At 49.5% G+C, this 21034-nt stretch overlaps 1 pseudogene; it reads right to left on the bottom strand.

Annotated features, from left to right (window-relative positions):
• Positions 1-327: 327 nt before the first annotated feature.
• On the bottom strand, positions 328-20174 carry LOC116365157 (lysyl oxidase homolog 4-like; annotated as a pseudogene).
• Positions 20175-21034: the final 860 nt, after the last annotated feature.

The raw sequence follows: 21034 nt of genomic DNA, 5'->3' as shown, positions 1-21034 counted from the left end.
TCCCTGTCCCCCCTCTCCTCCCTGTCCCCCCTCTCATCCCTGTCCCCCCTCTCCCTCCCTGTCCTCCCTCTCCTCCCTGTGCCCCCCTCTCCTCCCTGTCCCCCCTCCTCCCTGTCCCCCCTCTCCTCCCTGTCCCCCTCTCTCCCTGTCCTCCCTCTCCTCCCTGTCCCCCCTCTCCTCCTGTCCCCCCTCTCCTCCCTGTCCCCCCTTTCTTCCCTGCCCCCCCTCTCCTCCCTGTCCCCCCTCTCCTCCCTCCCTCTCTCCTTTCCTCTTCTCTCCTTTCTCTCTTCTCTCTCGCCCACCCTCCCTCCCTCTCTCCCTCCTTACCTGGACGTCGGGGGAAGCGGGCGGTCTCCCCGAGGAGAGGCGTGTGAACTGGTGTCCAGGTACACAGCGCACCACGGCGTACATGCCCCCCTGACATTTGACCTGGTTCCTGGGGGAGGGAGAGCTGGGAGTGGCACTGGGAGAGGACAGGCTCTGTACCCAAACACTTGACCTGCTCTACCCAGTAACCCTTCTTACTGGACAGACCTGCTAGTCTGGAGGGAAGAGGGGGAGGGGGGAGAGAGAAGGGGAGGGGAGAGAGGGTGAGGTGAGGGGAAGGGAGAGGAGAGGAGGGGAGCGGAGAGGAGAAGAGGGGAAGGGGAGAGGAGAGGAGGGGAGAGGAGGAGAGGGGAAGAAGGGAGAGAGAAGGGGAGGGGAAGGGAAGGAAGAGAGGGGAGAGGGGAGAGGGGGAGGGGAGAGGAGAGGAGAGGAGGAGAGGGGAAGAAGGGAGAGAGAGGAGAAGGGGAGGGGAGAGAGGGGGAGGGAAGGGAGAGGAGGGGAGAGGAGGACAGGGGAAGAAGGGAGAGAGAAGGGGGGTGAGAGAGGGGGAGGGAGGGAAGGGAGAGGAGAGGAGGAGAGGAGGAGAGGGGGAAGAAGGGAGAGAGAAGGGGAGGGGAGAGCGGGGAAGGGAGATGAGAGGAGGGAAGAAGGGAGAGAGAAATATTAATCATCACCACCACCATGACAAATGAAAGACAGGCAGAAACAAACAATAAAAATTAAAAACAAACAAGCAGATATGTACCTTGTAGAGGGATCTGCCAACTTGGCGTCCCATAGTTTCCTGAAAGAAACAGAAGAGTATTACTACCAGCCCTCCTCCATAGACAGAATACTGGTTAATACCTCTACCAGTCCTCCTCCATAGACAGAATACTGGTTAATACCTCTACCAGTCCTCCTCCATAGACAGAATACTGGTTAATACCTCTACCAGTCCTCCTCTACAGACAGAATACTGGTTAATACCTCTACCAGTCCACCTCCATAGACAGAATACTGGTTAATACCTCTACCAGCCCTCTATAGACAGAATACTGGTTAATACCTCTACCAGCCCTCTATAGACAGAACACTGGTTAATACCTCTACCAGCCCTCCTCTACAGACAGAATACTGGTTAATACCTCTACCAGCCCTCTATAGACAGAATACTGGTTAATACCTCTACCAGTCCACCTCCATAGACAGAATACTGGTTAATACCTCTACCAGCCCTCTATAGACAGAATACTGGTTAATACCTCTACCAGTCCACCTCCATAGACAGAATACTGGTTAATACCTCTACCAGCCCTCTATAGACAGAATACTGGTTAATACCTCTACCAGTCCACCTCCATAGACAGAATACTGGTTAATGCCTCTACCAGTCCTCCTCCATAGACAGAATACTGGTTAATACCTCTGCCAGCCCTCTATAGACAGAATACTGGTTAATACCTCTACCAGCCCTCTATAGACAGAATACTGGTTAATACCTCTACCAGCCCTCCTCTACTGTTTCTACAATCAGGGGTGCCTAGACCTAGTGTCCCCCATCCTCCCTCCCTCCCTCCCTCCCTCCCTCCCTCCCTCCCTCCCTCCCTCCCTCCCTCCCTCCCCTCCCTCCCTCCCCCCTCCCTCCCCCTCCCTCCCTCCCTCCCTCCCTCCCTCCCTCCCTCCCCTCCCTCCCTCCCTCCCTCCCTCCCCTCTCTCTGTCAGGTTAAGTTGAAATGTAAATAAAACCGTCTGTTCTCATAGAGAACAGGCCGGGGAGACCTAGTGCTTCTGTGGTTACCCACAATGCCCTAGTGAGGGATCTGAATGTTCCTATTGTAAAGCCAGGTCAACACACACATACTCTCTCTCTCTCTCTCTCTCTCTCTCTCTCTCTCTCTCTCTCTTTTTCTCTCTGTCTCTCGCTCTTGTCTCTCTCTTGCCTCCCTCTATCCATTTCTTTCCCATTCTCTCTCTTTCTCTCTCTTTCTCTCTCTCTCTTGTCTCTCTCTTTGTCCCTCCCCTTCTCCCAGGGTATATTTCTCTCTCTCCTCTGTCCCCACTCTTTCTCTCTCCCTCTGCCCCCCCTCTCTCCCTCTGTCCCCTCTCTCTCTCTCCCCCCCCCTCTCTTCTCTCACTCATCATTTTTCCTTTCCTTCTTCTTCTTTTCCATCCTTCCTTCATGGGTATTTCAGTCCCTGTTGAATGTACATGTCTGGTCTAGGAAACCCACAGAAAGAACTATAAATATGCACATAGAATATATTACATCAAAGCTTACAGAAAGTACAGACACAAGCCCTGCGTTGCCCACATGTCCACGTGTCAGATGTTACAAAACTGTGCACACATCTCAAATGTCACCCTATTCCTTATGTAGTGCACTAGACCAGAGGCCTGTGGGATCTGGGAAAAAAAGTCACAAGTAGTGCACGATATAGAGGATAGTGTCATTGGGGACGCATGTTGTGAATCTGTTTCATAACCAAAAGGAGGAGAGTACCCCTCTCAGACAGAGGAAAGGAACAGGGATGCATGGCTCATTTGTTGGTCAGTAAAGTACCGGTGCAGGCCTACTTTACTGGTGCAGTGGCACAGTCCCAAATGGCACCTTATCCCCTATGTAGTGCACTACGTTTGACCAGGATGGACCCCGGTCGAAAGTAGTGCACCATATAGGGAATTGGATGGCGTTTGGGACTTTAGGTTCCTGTAGACCACATTGGAAACTTCAGGGTTCCAAGTCCAGGAGTTCTATAACAGGATGCACAGTGGGAAAGTAGAGAGAGAACTCCATAAAAACTGTTATTCACTAAACAGACGTCTTCTGAGACGACACAGAAGGAAGTATCCTTTAATATGACGGCTGACAGATGGAGGCACACACACACACACACACACACATACACACACACGCACGCACACACACGCACGCACGCACACACACACACACACACACACACACACACACACACACACACACACACACACACACACACACACACACACACACACACACACACGCAACGCTTACACACACACACACACCGCAACGCTTACACACACACACACACACACACACACACACACCACACACACACACACACACACACCACACCCACACACACACGCAACGCTTACACACACACACACACACACGCAACGCTTACACACACGCAACGCTTACACACACACACACACACACACACACACACACACACACACACACACACACACACACACACACACACACACACACACACACACACACACACACACACACACACACACACACACACACACACACACACACACACACACCCTCCCCCATGGTTGTTTATGTGTATGCTGTGCGACCATCAGAGTGAGAGAGAGAGAGAGAGAAACACACACTGGCACTATTTGAGCCAAGAGAGGAATTAGTTTCAGGTCGACCACTTCAAACACCAGTGACCGGAGTCTTTCCAGGATTGTGGGTTTGACTCCCTCTAAGTGGCTTTGGATAAAAGTGTCTGCTAAATGGTTTATATTATTATTCTAGTTATAATAATGGTTAGGTTTGTGTAACAGCCCCAGATAAACACGTCCTGGTATAGCTCACACCACAGGGACGTTGGCAGGAGGAACACAACAGAAGAAAATGGAGAGGAGCGGGGAGATACTACCTGTCTGAACGAGTCCAACAATCAACTGTTGTTTTCATTTTCCTTGGAAAGATACATTTGTTTGCGGAGATCAAGTTCATGGTAAACGCTGCAGATGTCCTGTTCATAGTAAACACTGCAGATGTCTTGTTCATAGTAAACACTGCAGATGTCTCGTTCATAGTAAACACTGCAGATGTCCTGTTCATAGTAAACACTGCAGATGTCCTGTTCATAGTAAACACTGCAGATGTCTTGTTCATAGTAAACACTGCAGATGTCCTGTTCATAGTAAACACTGCAGATGTCTCGTTCATAGTAAACACTGCAGATGTCCTGTTCATAGTAAACACTGCAGATGTCCTGTTCATAGTAAACACTGCAGATGTCCTGTTCATAGTAAACACTGCAGATGTCCTGTTCATAGTAAACACTGCAGATGTCTCGTTCATAGTAAACACTGCAGATGTCCTGTTCATGGTAAACACTGCAGATGTCCTGTTCATAGTAAACACTACAGATGTCTCGTTCATAGTAAACACTGCAGATGTCCTGTTCATGGTAAACACTGCAGATGTCCTGTTCATGGTAAACACTGCAGATGTCCTGTTCATAGTAAACACTGCAGACGTGAAGGACCTTTGAAAGACACCTCCGACACTGCCTCAACGAAACCACACTGAGAAACAGCCCACCAGAATCAGAGACAGAAACCACACTGAGAAACAGCCCACCAGAATCAGAGACAGAAACCACACTAAGAAACAGCCCACCAGAATCAGAGACAGAAACCACACTAAGAAACAGCCCACCAGAATCAGAGACAGAAACCACACTAAGAAACAGCCCACTGGAGTCTAGGAACAGCTCCACACAGCAGGTCAGTCAGTGGGGTTATAGCTGACACCAGGTCAGTCAGTGGGGTTATAGCTGACACCAGGTCAGTCAGTGGGGTTATAGCTGACACCAGATCAGTCAGTGAGGTTATAGCTGACTCCAGATCAGTCAGTGGGGTTATAGCTGACATCAGATCAGTCAGTGGGGTTATAGCTGACACATCAGGTCAGTCCGTGGGGTTATAGCTGATAGCAGGTCAGTCAGTGGGGTTATAGCTGACACAGCAGGTCAGTCAGTGGGGTTATAGCTGACACAGAAGGTCAATCAGTGGGGTTATAGCTGACACCAGATCAGTCAGTGGGGTTATAGCTGACATCAGATCAGTCAGTGGGGTTATAGCTGACACATCAGGTCAGTCCGTGGGGTTATAGCTGACAGCAGGTCAGTCAGTGGGGTTATAGCTGACAGCAGGTTAGTCAGTGGGGTTATAGCTGACATCAGATCAGTCAGTGGGGTTATAGCTGACACCAGATCAGTCAGTGGGGTTATAGCTGACAATGCAGGTCAGTCAGTGGGGTTATAGCTGACACCAGATCAGTCAGTGGGGTTATAGCTGACACCAGATCAGTCAGTGAGGTTATAGCTGACACCAGATCAGTCAGTGGGGTTATAGCTGACATCAGATCAGTCAGTGGGGTTATAGCTGACACATCAGGTCAGTCCGTGGGGTTATAGCTGACAGCAGGTCAGTCAGTGGGGTTATAGCTGACACAGCAGGTCAGTCAGTGGGGTTATAGCTGACATCAGATCAGTCAGTGGGGTTATAGCTGACACATCAGGTCAGTCCGTGGGGTTATAGCTGACAGCAGGTCAGTCAGTGGGGTTATAGCTGACACAGCAGGTCAGTCAGTGGGGTTATAGCTGACATCAGATCAGTCAGTGGGGTTATAGCTGACACATAAGGTCAGTCAGTGGGGTTATAGCTGACACCAGGTCAGTCAGTGGGGTTATAGCTGACACAGCAGGTCAGCAGGACCGGGTTGGGAAGACTTGGCCAGGACTGGACCAGGTTGGGAAAACTTGGCTAAGACTGGACCGGGTTGGGAAGACTTGGCTAAGACTGGACCGGGTTGGAAAGACTTGGCTAAGACTGGACCAGGTTGGGAAGACTTGGCCAGGACTGGACCAGGTTGGGAAGACTTGGCTAAGACTGGACCGGGTTGGGAAGACTTGGCTAAGACTGGACCAGGTTGGGAAGACTTGGCTAAGCCTGGACCAGGTTGGGAAGAATTGGCTAAGACTGGACCGGGTTGGGAAGACTTGGCTAAGGCTGGACCGGATGAGGCCAAAGTGAACTTGGCCAACCAGTAGAGTAAGACCAAACCAGACTAAAGTACCATTTGGCACCACAGAAGAGACAGTCATTCTCTGACGCATAAACCAACCTCAAGTTAAACGCCCAGAACACCAGGATCAGCCCAAATGGCACCATATTCCCTATGTAGTGTACTGTTTTAGAACAGGGCCCTCTGGTCAGAATGTGGCACAGTATATAGGGAGTATGATGCAGGGCCCTCTGGTCAGAATGTAGCGCAGTATATAGGGAGTATGATGCAGGGCCCTCTGGTCAGAATGTAGTGCAGTATATAGGGAGTATGATGCAGGGCCCTCTGGTCAGAATGTAGCGCAGTATATAGGGACTATGATGCCATTTGGGACACAGCCCAGCTGTCCATCCCTGACAGATACTGAAGTTAGGCTCTCTGAATCAAACGGCAGAGCAGAGATGGCTGTGCTTGTCCTTCCATCATTCATCTGCTCTGTGGTTTAGGTGGAAGGAGGCTAAGACACCATCATTCATCTGCTCTGTGGTTTAGGTGGAAGGAGGCTAAGACACCATCATTCATCTGCTCTGTGGTTTAGGTGGAAGGAGGCTAAGTCCCCATCATTCATCTGCTCTGTGGTTTAGGTGGAAGGAGGCTAAGACACCATCATTCATCTACTCTGTGGTTTAGGTGGAAGGAGGCTAAGTCCCCATCATTCATCTGCTCTGTGGTTTAGGTGGAAGGAGGCTAAGTCACCATCATTCATCTGCTCTGTGGTTTAGGTGGAAGGAAGCACCGGTCACCGGTTTAAAAATAATAATATTGTCTGCCATCTGCTCTTCCAAATGACTGGCTGACAAAATGGGAGGCCAGCACAGGGCCCAATAACTGACTACTGAGGTGAAATGTTTGTCTAAAAACCTCTAGAGTTGTGTATGTGTGTATAAACACCTTTAAGCTCTGTGTCAACATTGGCCTAACGTTCTCTTTGAAACAGATTTAGAAACTGTTGAGAGATTTGGAGAGACGAAAGGCTGGCATCAAATCACTGTTATTTCCTCTGAGAGGGGAACAGCAAACGTGGCAACGTTTTCATCTCATGAAGAAAAGAACAACAACAACCTTTTTTTTCTCTCTCTGGCGGTGAAACATTCACAACCTCTCACAACCTTTCTCCAGCCTCACACCTCGGCAACTGGGGCAGAAAAACCTCAGTTAAAAAGCTGAAAATCCTCCCCAAAAAGGGGATTCCTAGACGAGGAAAATGTGGAGGTCTCGGTGGGTTTAGTGACATAGAGTTGGAGAGAGGGCACCTCTTTCCGTCTTTGCCATAATGGTGTGCCAAGTGCTCCCCCTATCCAACTCTATGGTTTGTGATCTCAATCAGGAAATGACTGTAAAGAGGAACAGATTTTTTTAAATGTAGCAGTGTGTGTGTGTGTGTGCCCTCCACCTCTCCATCTCTCTATCTCTCTGCCTCTCCATGTCTCTATGCATGTGTGTGTGAAAGGATATGTGTGTGTGTGTGTGTGTTTATTCAGCAGCCTAACCTGGACATTAGCTGTAATTATCTGGGATGTAAAGATAGTTTAGGGTAGAGGAGACATCCTCCACACAGGCCGTAAATAAAGCCTGTGGCTGGACGGACAGACAGAGGTGGTCTGTGTGTCTGTAGGCTTTAACGGTCTGTGCCTTTATAAAGGTTATTTACAGCTGGGGACAGACAGATGGACAGATGGACAGATGGACCAGATTCACAGAGACGTCCATCGCCCTGGTAATGGATTCTACAGGTCTAAGTGTTCTAGAATATGACTGTAGAAGTGACATGTGGGAGACTTGGGGAAATAATGGAACTACTGTAGCCTACAAAAACACAAACGAAGATAATTGTATCAATAAACGTTTCTCACTGAAAGACACAAACCTTTCCCAACCAAACCATGTATAGCCACTGAAACACAGATACTGAAACCAGAGGTAGAGAGAGAACAGAGAGAGAGTAACAGATAGAGAACGAGAGATAGATGGGGTGAGAGATAGACGGGGTGAGAGATAGACGGGGTGAGAGATAGACAGAGAGAGAGAGAAACAGATAGAGAACGAGAGATAGACGGGGTGAGAGATAGACGGGGTGAGAGATAGACAGGGTGAGAGCTGGATGGGGTGAGAGATAGACGGGGTGAGAGATAGACGGGGTGAGAGAAAGATGGGGCGAGAGATAGACGGGGTGAGAGATAGACGGGGTGAGAGATAGATGGGGTGAGAGATAGACGGGGTGAGAGATAGATGGGGTGAGAGATAGACAGAGTAGGGAACAGAAACAGATAGAGAATGAGAGATAGATGGGGTGAGAGATAGACGGGGTGAGAGATAGATGGGGTGAGAGATAGAGAGAGAAAGAGAGAAAACTAGAGAGTTTTTGTAAGACTTATAGGAAGTGCTGTCGTATGCTATTTCTACCGGTTGTGTATAATTACATGAGATTAGAGGATACGTTCCTGGTCTCCATCCAAACACACATGATGCTCCTCCTACAGCCAGCCTCTGACATTAATAACATACTCTTTAAGGCTACGTCCCAAATCACACCCTATTCCCTATTTAGGGCACTATGTTTGACCAGGGCTTTGATAAAAAGTAGTGCACTAAAAAGGCAATAGCTAGTCATTTGGGACACACCCCTGCTCTTTAAGACTATTTAAAAGTGCATAGCCTACTATGATGAGGCAAAGTCCAGACATGCAGGCATGGTTAGCCCAATGCTGGTGAGTAACTGCTGTGTGGATGGTGGTTGTAATGCTGGTGAGTAACTGTTGGTATAGATGGTGGTAGTAATGCTGGTGAGTAACTGCTGTGTGGATGGTGGTAGTAATGCTGGTGAGTAACTTCTGTGTGGATGGTGGTAGTAATGCTGGTGAGTAACTGCTGTGTGGATGGTGGTTGTAATGCTGGTGAGTAACTGCTGTGTGGATGGTGGTTGTAATGCTGGTGAGTAACTGCTGTGTGGATGGTGGTTGTAATGCTGGTGAGTAACTGCTGTGTGGATGTGGTTGTAATGCTGGTGAGTAACTGCTGTGTGGATGGTGGTTGTAATGCTGGTCAGTAACTGCTGTGTGGATGGTGGTTGTAATGCTGGTGAGTAACTGCTGTGTGGATGGTGGTTGTAATGCTGGTGAGTAACTGCTGTGTGGATGGTGGTTGTAATGCTGGTGAGTAACTGCTGTGTGGATGGTGGTTGTAATGCTGGTGAGTAACTGCTGTGTGGATGGTGGTTGTAATGCTGGTGAGTAACTGCTGTGTGGATGGTGGTTGTAATGCTGGTGAGTAACTGCTGTGTGGATGGTGGTTGTAATGCTGGTGAGTAACTGCTGTGTGGATGGTGGTTGTAATGCTGGTGAGTAACTGCTGTGCGGGTGGTGGTTGTAATGCTGGTGAGTAACTGCTGTGTGGATGGTGGTTGTAATGCTGGTGAGTAACTGCTGTGTGGATGGTGGTTGTAATGCTGGTGAGTAACTGCTGTGTGGATGGTGGTTGACTAGAGCATACAAGTCGCAGTGGTGGGTGGTTGACTAGAGCATACAAGTCGCAGTGGTGGGTGGTATAAGGTGCTTTAGTGACAAAACGGATGGCACTGTGATAGACTGCATCCAGTTTGCTGAGTAGAGTGTTGGAAGCCATTTTGTAGATGACATCGCCGAAGTCGAGGATCGGTAGGATAGTCAGTTTTACTAGGGTAAGCTTGGCGGCTAGAGTGAAGGAGGCTTTGTTGCGGAATAGAAAGCCGACTCTTGATTTGATTTTCGATTGGAGATGTTTGATATGAGTCTGGAAGGAGAGTTTGCAGTCTAGCCAGACACCTAGGTACTTATAGACGTCCACATATTCTAGGTCGGAACCATCCAGGGTGGTGATGCTAGTCGGGCATGCAGGTGCAGGCAGCGACCGGTTGAAAAGCATGCATTTGGTTTTACTAGCGTTTAAGAGCAGTTGGAGGCCACGGAAGGAGTGTTGTATGGCATTGAGGCTTGTTTGGAGGTTAGATAGCACAGTGTCCAAAGACGGGCCGAAAGTATATAGAATGGTGTCGTCTGCGTAGAGGTGGATCAGGGAATCGCCCGCAGCAAGAGCAACATCATTGATATACACAGAGAAAAGAGTCGGCCCGAGAATTGAACCCTGTGGCACCCCCATAGAGACTGCCAGAGGACCGGACAGCATGCCCTCCGATTTGACGCACTGAACTCTGTCTGCAAAGTAATTGGTGAACCAGGCAAGGCAGTCATCCGAAAAACCGAGGCTACTGAGTCTGCCGATAAGAATATGGTGATTGACAGAGTCGAAAGCCTTGGCAAGGTCGATGGAGACGGCTGCACAGTACTGTCTTTTATCGATGGCGGTTATGATGTCGTTTAGTACCTTGAGTGTGGCTGAGGTGCACCCATGACCGGCTCGGAAACCAGATTGCACAGCGGAGAAGGTTCGGTGGGATTCGAGATGGTCAGTGACCTGTTTGTTGACTTGGCTTTCGAAGACCTTAGATAGGCAGGGCAGGATGGATATAGGTCTGTAACAGTTTGGGTCCAGGGTGTCTCCCCCTTTGAAGAGGGGGATGACTGCGGCAGCTTTCCAATCCTTGGGGATCTCAGACGAGATGAAAGAGAGGTTGAACAGGCTGGTAATAGGGGTTGCGACAATGGTGGCAGATAGTTTCAGAAATAGAGGGTCCAGATTGTCAAGCCCAGCTGATTTGTACGGGTCCAGGTTTTGCAGCTCTTTCAGAACATCTGCTATCTGGATTTGGGTAAAGGAGAACCTGGAGAGGCTTGGGCGAGGAGCTGCGGGGGGGGCGGAGCTGTTGGCCGAGGTTGAAGTAGCCAGGCGGAAGGCATGGCCAGCCGTTGAGAAATGCTTATTGAAGTTTTCGATAATCATGGATTTATCAGTGGTGACCGTGTTACCTAGCCTCAGTGCAGTGGGCAGCTGGGAGGAGGTGCTCTTGTTCTCCATGGACTTCACAGTGTCCCAGAACTTTTTGGAGTTGGAGCTACAGGATGCAAACTTCTGCCTGAAGAAGCTGGCCTTAGCTTTCCTGACTGACTGCGTGTATTGGTTCCGGACTTCCCTGAACAGTTGCATATCACGGGGACTATTCGATGCTATTGCAGTCCGCCACAGGATGTTTTTGTGCTGGTCGAGGGCAGTCAGGTCTGGGGTGAACCAAGGGCTGTATCTGTTCTTAGTTCTGCATTTTTTGAACGGAGCATGCTTATCTAAAATGGTGAGGAAGTTACTTTTAAAGAATGACCAGGCATCCTCAACTGACGGGATGAGGTCAATGTCCTTCCAGGATACCCGGGCCAGGTCGATTAGAAAGGCCTGCTCACAGAAGTGTTTTATGGAGCGTTTGACAGTGATGAGGGGTGGTCGTTTGACTGCGGCTCCGTAGCGGATACAGGCAATGAGGCAGTGATCGCTGAGATCCTGGTTGAAGACAGCGGAGGTGTATTTGGAGGGCCAGTTGGTCAGGATGACGTCTATAAGGGTGCCCTTGTTTACAGAGTTAGGGTTGTACCTGGTGGGTTCCTTGATGATTTGTGTGAGATTGAGGGCATCTAGCTTAGATTGTAGGACTGGCGGGGTGTTAAGCATATCCCAGTTTAGGTCACCTAACAGAACAAACTCTGAAGCTAGATGGGGGGCGATCAATTCACAAATGGTGTCCAGGGCACAGCTGGGAGCTGAGGGGGGTCGGTAGCAGGCGGCAACCGTGAGAGACTTATTTCTGGAGAGAGTAATTTTCAAAATTAGTAGTTCGAACTGTTTGGGTATGGACCTGGAAAGTATGACATTACTTTGCAGGCTATCTCTGCAGTAATCTGCAACTCCTCCCCCTTTGGCAGTTCTATCTTGACGGAAGATGTTATAGTTGGGTATGGAAATCTCTGAATTTTTGGTGGCCTTCCTGAGCCAGGATTCAGACACAGCAAGGACATCAGGGTTAGCAGAGTGTGCTAAAGCAGTGAGTAAGACAAACTTAGGGAGGAGGCTTCTGATGTTGACATGCATGAAACCAAGGCTTTTTCGAACACAGAAGTCAACAAATGAGGGTGCCTGGGGACATGCAGGGCCTGGGTTTACCTCCACATCACCCGCGGAACAGAGAAGGAGTAGTATGAGGGTGCGGCTAAAGGCTATCAAAACTGCTGTGTGGATGGTGGTTGTAATGCTGGTGAGTAACTGCTGGTATAGATGGTGGTTGTAACTGTTGGTATAGATGGTGGTAGTAACTGTTGGTATAGATGGTGGTAGTAACTGCTGGTATAGATGGTGGTAGTAACTGTTGGTATAGATGGTGGTAGTAACTGTTGGTATAGATGTTGGTAATAACTGTTGGTATAGATGGTGGTAGTAACTGCTGGTATAGATGGTGGTAGTAACTGTTGGTATAGATGGTGGTAGTAACTGTTGGTATAGATGGTGGTAGTAACTGCTGGTATAGATGGTGGTAGTAACTGTTGGTATAGATGGTGGTAGTAACTGTTGGTATAGATGTTGGTAGTAACTGTTGGTATAGATGGTGGTAGTAACTGTTGGCATAGATGTTGGTAGTAACTGTTGGTATAGATGTTGATAGTAACTGTTGGTATAGATGTTGGTAGTAACTGTTGGTATAGATGGTGGTAGTAACTGTTGGTATAGATGGTGGTAGTAACTGTTGGTATAGATGGTGGTAGTAATGCTGGTGAGTAACTGTTGGTGTAGATGGTGGTAGTAACTGTTGGTATAGATGGTGGTAGTAACTGTTGGTATAGATGGTGGTAGTAACTGTTGGTATAGATGGTGGTAGTAACTGTTGGTATAGATGGTGGTAGTAACTGTTGGTATAGATGGTGGTAGTAACTGTTGGTATAGATGGTGGTAGTAACTGTTGGTATAGATGGTGGTAGTAATGCTGGTGTGGATGGTGGTAGTAATGCTGGTGTGGATGGTGGTAGTAATGCTGGCTCTGCACCCCCCCCCCCCCCCCCCCCAAGCACACACAAGTACACACACACACACACACACACATTTATGTGAAAAATGGGGATGTCAAAATGGGGACACACCTTTCCAGACACAAACACACCCTCTCTCCCTTACCTATAGACGGTGTGGTCGTATGCCTCGGCGGAGGGGTATCCCAGCATGCCACACACCACACGGCTGCCGCTGAGGTCCCAGCCCTGGTCGCACACATGACGCCACCTCCCAGCATGCTTCACTTCCAAAACGCCCTCTGACAGCAGGCCGGGGCGGACGCCTGTCAAAACAGGCCGGAGACGTACCTCCTCCAGCCTCACCCTACTGGCCGTCTGGGGGAGGGGAGAGGAGGGGGGAGGGGGGATAGGAGATGGGGAGGAATGGGGGAGGGGAGGGGAGAGGAGGATAGGAGAGAAGGGATGGGGAGGAATGGGGGAGAGGACAGAACAGAATCCAACTTTAGTTGCCATCGCAGTCTCTCCACAACAAGGACATGAAGGAACAAACACACTGAAAACAGGCTGTGTGTGTGTGTGTGTGTGTGTGTGTGTGTGTGTGTGTGTGTGTGTGTGTGTGTGTGTGGTGTGTGTGTGTGTGTGTGGTGTGTGTGTGTGTGTGTGTGTGTGTGTGTGTGTGTGTGTGTGTGTGTGTGTGTGTGTGTGTGTGTGTGTGTGTCAAAAGTTTCTGGTAGAAACTTAGAAATGTCCTTGTTTTTTTAATAAAACATTTTTTCCCATTAAAATAACATGAGGCGGCAGGGTAGCCTAGTGGTTAGAGGCAGGTAGCCTAGTGGTTAGAGGCGGGTAGCCTAGTGGTTAGAGGCAGGTAGCCTAGTGGTTAGAGGCGGGTAGCCTAGTGGTTAGAGGCAGGTAGCCTAGTGGTTAGAGGCGGGTAGCCTAGTGGTTAGAGGCGGGTAGCCTAGTGGTTAGAGCGGGTAGCCTAGTGGTTAGAGGCGGGTAGCCTAGTGGTTAGAGGCGGGTAGCCTAGTGGTTAGAGGTGGGTAGCCTAGTGGTTAGAGGTGGGTAGCCTAGTGGTTAGAGGCGGGTAGCCTAGTGGTTAGAGGCGGGTAGCCTAGTGGTTAGAGACGGGTAGCCTAGTGGTTAGAGGCGGGTAGCCTAGTGGTTAGAGGCGGGTAGCCTAGTGGTTAGAGGCGGGTAGCCTAGTGGTTAGAGGCGGGTAGCCTAGTGGTTAGAGGCGGGTAGCCTAGTGGTTAGAGGCGGGTAGCCTAGTGGTTAGAGGCGGGTAGCCTAGTGGTTAAAGACGGGTAGCCTAGTGGTTAGAGCGTTGGACTAGTAACCGAAATCCCCGAGCTGACAAGGTACAAATCTGTCGTTCAGTCCCTGAACAGGCAGTTAACCCACTGTTCCCAGGCCATCATTGAAAATAAGAATTTGTTCTTAACTGACTTGCCTAGTAAAATAAAGGTAAAATAAAATGTAAAAAAATAAAATTGATCAGAAATACAGTGTAGACATTGTTAATGTTGTAAATTACTATTGTAGCTGAAAACGGCTACAATAGCTTCATTAAAAGTACCCGTCTCAACGTCAACAGTGAAGAGGCGACTCCGGGATGCTGGCCTTCTAGGCAGAGTTGCAAAGAAAAGCCATATCTCAGACTGGCCAATAAAAAGAAAAGATTAAGATGGGCAAAAGAACACAGACACTGGACAGAGGAACTCTGCCTAGAAGGCCAGCATCCCGGAGTCGCCTCTTCACTGTTGATGTTGAGACTGGTGTTTTGTGGGTACTATTTAATGAAGCTGCCAGTTGAGGACTTGTGAGGCGTGTCTAATGTACTTGTCCTCTTGCTCAGTTGTGCACCAGGGCCTCCCACTCCTTTTTCTATTCTGGTTAGAGCCAGTTTGCGCTGTTCTGTGAAGGGAGTAGTACCCAGCGTTGTACGAGATCTTCAGTTTCTTGTCAATTTCTCGCATGGAATAGCCTTCATTTCTTAGAACAAGAATAGACTGACGAGTTTCAGAAGAAAGGCCTTTGTTTCTGGCCATTTTGAGCCTGTAATCAAACCCACAAATGCTGATGCTCCAGACATTCAGCTAGTGTAAAGAAGGCCCGTTTTATTGCTTCTTTAATCAGGACAACGGTTTTCAGCTGTGCTAATGTAACAGTATAGCTGCCGTCCCTCTCCTCGCCCCTACCTGGGCTTAAACCAGGGACCCTCTGCACACATTAACAACGGCCTCCCAAAAAGCATCGTTACCCATCGCTCCACAAAAGCCACGGCCCTTAAAGAGCAAGCGGAACACCTAGTTCAAGGTCTCAGAGCGAGTGATGTCACCGATTGAAACGTTATTAGCGCGCACCCCGCTAACTAGCTAGCCATTTCACATCGGTTACACTAACATAATTGCAAGAGGGTTTTCTAATGATCAATTAGCCTTTTAAAGTGATAAACTTGGATTAGCTAACACAATGTGCCATTTGAACACAGAGTGATGGTTGCTGATAATGGGCCTCTGTACGCCTCTGTAGATATTCCATTAAAACCCAGCTACAATAGTCATTCACAACATTAACAATGTCTACACTGTATTTCTGATCAATTTGATGTTATTTTAATGGACAAAAAATTAGCTTTTCTTTAAAAAACAAGGACATTTCTAAGTGACCCCAAACTTTTGAAGGGTAGTGTATATATATGTGTGTATACAGTATGTGTGTATAATGTGTGTATATGTATGTGTGTATGTGTGTGTGTATCTATATCTGTGTATAATGTGTGTATAACCTGTGTGTGTGTATTACGTTCCGAACCAGTGGTAAGGTCATGAACTTCAGTATATAAGATGTTATGAGGTCTAACAGATGGGTAGGTGATAGATGGGCTGGTCTTTCCTCTGTGGAGGCTCTGCGAACAGCCCTGTGTTTAGGGAGTTGGGTCTGTTTACCTACTAGAGGTTGAGGGATACTGCCCATTATGAATTGGATCCGGAAAAGGCCTGGTTTTAGGGCCGTCTGTAATTACGGCGTGCCTATCGGGTTGTGGGCTCCTGGCTCCACCAATCAGCTTCCTGTACCCCGGGAGTCACCATGGGGCTACTTGAGGCGACCGTGGATAGGTACAGTGCAGTAGTGTTGGGGTGGTGAGTTTGTGTGGGCGGGTGTGTGTGTGTGTGTGTGTGGGGGAGGGTTGAGTGTGTGTTTGTGAATGTGAGAGAGAGAAAGGGGGAGCCAGAGAGAGGCAGAGCAAGACAGAGAGAATGAGAGAAAGTGTTTTTCGTCACCTGTCCGTCTGTGATGTCTGTCTCCAGGTCCATGTTGGTGATTTCTGCCTCTGGTTCAACATGGTTCCCACTGGGCTGCCTGGGGATCTGTGCCTCCCATCTGGCCACCTGTGGTCCGGTCCGCCCCACATCCTGGGCCTGCCTGTAGGCTGCACCATTCCCCAGCCGGGGGGGGATCTGATGCCCCTGGGGCACGGCCGGGTTCTCCTGTCTCGTCCTGGCCTCCCCTCCCGCCTGACTCTGGCCGTTCCGGGGACGCAAGTGGATATCATGACCCCGACGCTGTTGCCGTGAACTTTGACCCTGACCTCTGGGGGTGTTGCGGTGGAGGGCGATCTCATGACCCCTTCTCCCGGGGGATGTGATGTGAGCAGGGGGAGGAGGGGCCACCCTGTCTTGGACTGTGGATAGACGTGGCGGTGTGGAGAGGTTGGGGATCCTCTGTGGTCGGGCCGAGGCCACTGGGACGGCCAGGGATGTGGGGGAGCCCTCTACCTGGTTAGGGGAGTAGTCGACCCTCCTCTCGGTGCTACAGACGACCCCCAGGTCCTCAGAGTGGGTGCAGTCATTTATCCCCCAGCCGTTGGAGTGACAGTCAGACAGGGAGAGCTCCGTCCCCATGCAGTGCACGTTATCCAACCAGATCAGACCTAATGGGACAAGAAGGGGCGCACTTCCTCGTTAGCAGCCAATCAAGAGCGATCAATAAGATACAACTCCCAGTTGACCAGCCCACATAAGTAAAGGTTGAACCGACGTCACGAAACACAATCTCCAGACAGGCAGAAGACGGGCAACAGTGGCGCTCTCTTGTGAAAGCCTTAAGTTCCAGCAACGAAGAGGATTATTAAGGAAGTAAGGTGTTACCGTACCTTGTCCTTCCCCAAACTTAGAGCTGTGAGCCCAGGTGAGACTGCGTGAGAAGCCCAGCTCTCGACACACCACGTTGGCCAGGTTAATATCCACCTCGTCATCACACACCGTCCCCCACGCCCCGTTATAGAACACCTCTACTCGACCCTCGTTGGGGCCCCGCCTCCCACCTGCCAGGCGCACCCTCTGCCCTGATCCCTGGGCGAGGGAGGGGGAGAGGAGGGGGAGGAGGAAGGAACTCACACACAGGAGGAGGCCCAACATCCTTAATCAGTCTGGAACGGAGAGATCACGAGAGACAGAGAGAGACAAAGAGGGAGATTGAGAGAGATAGACAGAGAGAGCGACAGAGAGAGTGATAGAGACAAAGAGAGACAAAGAGGGAGATAGAGAGAGACAGACAGAGAGGGAGACAGAGACAGAGAGGGAGAGAGAGAGAGAGACAAAGAGGGAGATAGAGAGAGATAGACAGAGAGAGCGATAAAGAGAGTGATAGAGACAGAGAGAGACAAAGAGGGAGATAGAGAGAGACAGACAGAGAGGGAGAGAGAGAGAGAGAGAGAGAGAGAGAGAGAGAGAGAGAGAGAGAGAGAGAGAGAGAGAGACAAAGAGGGAGATAGAGAGAGATAGACAGAGAGAGCGACAGAGAGAGTGATAGAGACAGAGAGAGACAAAGAGGGAGATAGAGAGAGACAAACAGAGAGGGAGCAGAGACAGAGAGGGACAGGGAGAGAGAGAGAGCATATCACATAAATCACGCACAAAAAATAGATTGTTTCTCAGAAAACTTGTGAAAATCACATAAAACCAATAAACACTATTGTAAACTACCAACATGAAAAGCCTTTTGAAATGATAGTTTGTTAGTGCACCAACCCCCAGTAGAAACCTCAGATCAGAAGGAGACATTCCACTGTGGAAACCATTAGTCAGACACCTCCATGTATCCCACGGCTTTACAGCCAGAGAACAGACCCCGAAGCACAGCGGAAATAACACTGATAAGAGAAGCACAGAGGCACTCAGTGTCTCTGGCTGCGTTCCAAATGGCACCCTATTCCCTACATAGTGCACTACTTTAGACCAGAGCCCTATGGCATTCAAATAGTACCCTATTCCCTACATAGTACACTACTTTAGACCAGAGCCCTATGGCATTCAAATGGTACCCTATTCCCTACATAGTGCACTACTTTAGACCAGAGCCCCATGGCACTCAAATGGCACCCTATTCCCTACATAGTGCACTACTTTAGACCAGAGCCCTATGGCACTCAAATGGTACCCTATTCCCTACATAGTGCACTACTTTAGACCAGAGCCCTATGGCACTCAAATGGTACCCTATTCCCTACATAGTGGACTACTTTTGACCAGAGCCCTATGGGCCCATAGTGCACTATATAGGGAATAAGGTGCCATTAGGGAGTTAACCAGAAAGGGGAAGAGAGTAGCGACCGACCAAAGCTAAAATCAGCACGGCTACCCGGGCCGCGCCACAGAGGTCCGTCCACAAACCCTCAAACATCGCTATGTCTAGTTATACTGAGACAGCCAGGCAGGCAAATAAACAGGGCTTTAAAAATGCCTACACACACAAACAACAGAGTATCAGGCTGCTACTATGTGTAAGATGAGCTGCATCTCAATGCTCTGAATACTGGCTTCCTCTCCTCGTCTCCTTGCCTTCCTCTGCACTCATATGAAGATCCAGAACAGGTGAGAGTATGGATGACTGCACTTTCATCTGTCCGGTGCTTTCACATCACGTTTACATCAGTGCAGATGAAGGGAAGGAGACAAAGACAGGAAAGGAGAAGAGGAGGGAGTAATCCACTGTAGAGTATTGAGACACATCCACAGTCAAATTAGTGGAAGGTTACAGTGTTGGGTAACATTTGGTTCTAGACAAGACGAGACAAGGGAAGCACGACACTGGAGAATCTAAATGCTGTAATCATGAAGGTAGAGAGGAGAGAGAAGAGGGGGAGAGAGGAGGAGAGGAGAAGTGGAGAATGGAGGAGAGAGGTGGGAGAGAGGAGGAGAGGAGAACGAAGGAAGAGAGGAGAGAGGTGGGAGAGAGGAGGAGAGGAGGAGAGGAGAAGAGAAGAGGAGAACGGAGGAGAGAGGTGGGAGAGAGGAAGAGAGGAGAACGAAGGAAGAGAGGAGAGAGGTGGGAGAGAGGAGGAGAGGAGGAGAGGAGAACAGAGGAGAGAGGTGGGAGAGAGGAGGAGAGGAGAAGAGGAGAACGGAGGAGAGAGGTGGGAGAGAGGAGGAGAGGAGAACGCAGGAGGAGAGAGGTGGGAGAGAGGAGGAGAGGAGAACGCAGGAGGAGAGGAGAACGCAGGAGGAGAGGAGAGAGGTGGGAGAGAGGAGGAGAGGAGAAGAGGAGAACAGAGGAGAGAGGTGGGAGAGAGGAGGAGAGGAGAAGAGGAGAACTGAGGAGAGAGGTGGGAGAGAGGAGGAGAGGAGAACGCAGGAGGAGAGGAGAGAGGTGGGAGAGAGGAGGAGAGGAGGAGAACGCAGGAGGAGAGGAGAACGCAGGAGGAGAGGAGAGAGGTGGGAGAGAGGAGGGGAGCAAAAAATAAGAGAAGAAAAGTGGGGGGGGAGTGAGACCCAGCGAGGGATGGAGAGATGGAAGAAGACAGGAGGAGAAGAGGACTGGAGAGAAGGGAAGTGAAGAGAGAAGACAGAAGAGATGGAGGTAAATGACAGATGATAGGAGGGAGATAAATAGATAGAAAGATAACAGAAAGTTGAGAGAAAGAACAAATGAAAAGAGCAAGGAGAGGGAGAGAGAATGAAGAAGGGATGGGATGAATAAAAGTTAACTAAATAAATTCATAACTCACCTGGTAGTTGTGCTCTGTCTCGGAGTCACCAGCTCTCTCTCTCTGTCTCGGAGTCACCAGCTCTCTCTCTCTGTCTCGGAGTCACCAGCTCTCTCTCTCTCTGTCTCAGAGTCACCAGCTCTCTCTCTCTGTCTCAGAGTCACCAGCTCTCTCTCTCTCTCTCTCTCTGTCTCGGAGTCACCAGCTCTCTCTCTGTCTCGGAGTCACCAGCTCTCTCTCTCTCTCTGTCTCGGAGTCACCAGCTCTCTCTCTCTCTGTCTTGGAGTCACCAGCTTTCTCTCTCTCTCTCTCTGTCTCGGAGTCACCAGCTCTCTCTCTGTCTCGGAGTCACCAGCTCTCTCTCGCTGGGACGGAGTGGGTGAGTGAATGAAAGAAAGAGGGCAGGAAGACTTGTTTGGCTTTCTCAATGTTCTCTCCCTCCCTCTTTCTCTGTCACTCCCTCCGTTTTAGTCACTTTTCTCCATCCCTCCCATTTTTTCTCCATTATGTAAAAGTCATTTTTTCTCCATTTAGTCCTTTCCTATGCTGGTCCTTTCACTGAACCCCCTCCACTCACACCTGTTACCCTTAAAAAAGGGTTTTATTTATTTAACCTTTATTTAATTAAGCAAGTCAGTTAAGAACAAATTCCTATTTACAATGACGGCCTACCGGGGAACAGTGGGTTAACTGCCTTGTTCAGGGGCAGAGTGACAGATTTTTACCTTGTCAGCCCAGGGATTCCAGCTAGCCTAGCTCTAACCATTAGACTACCTGCCGCCACAAATCCACCCAACCATGACCCGCCAAATCTAGCACGGCAAGGTGAGCACATGCTTGGTTGACTACACCTCTCTCTCTCTCTCTCTCTTCCTCTCGCTCTCTCTCATCTCTCTCTCTTCTCTCTGCCCCTCTCTCTCTGACCCCCCACCCTCATCTCTCTCTCTCTCT

This window comes from Oncorhynchus kisutch, unplaced genomic scaffold, assembly GCF_002021735.2.
Source record: "Oncorhynchus kisutch isolate 150728-3 unplaced genomic scaffold, Okis_V2 scaffold1176, whole genome shotgun sequence".
Lineage (NCBI taxonomy): Eukaryota > Metazoa > Chordata > Actinopteri > Salmoniformes > Salmonidae > Oncorhynchus > Oncorhynchus kisutch.
Note: the sequence above shows the minus strand (reverse complement) of the source record. Positions and strands in the feature narration are given on the sequence as shown.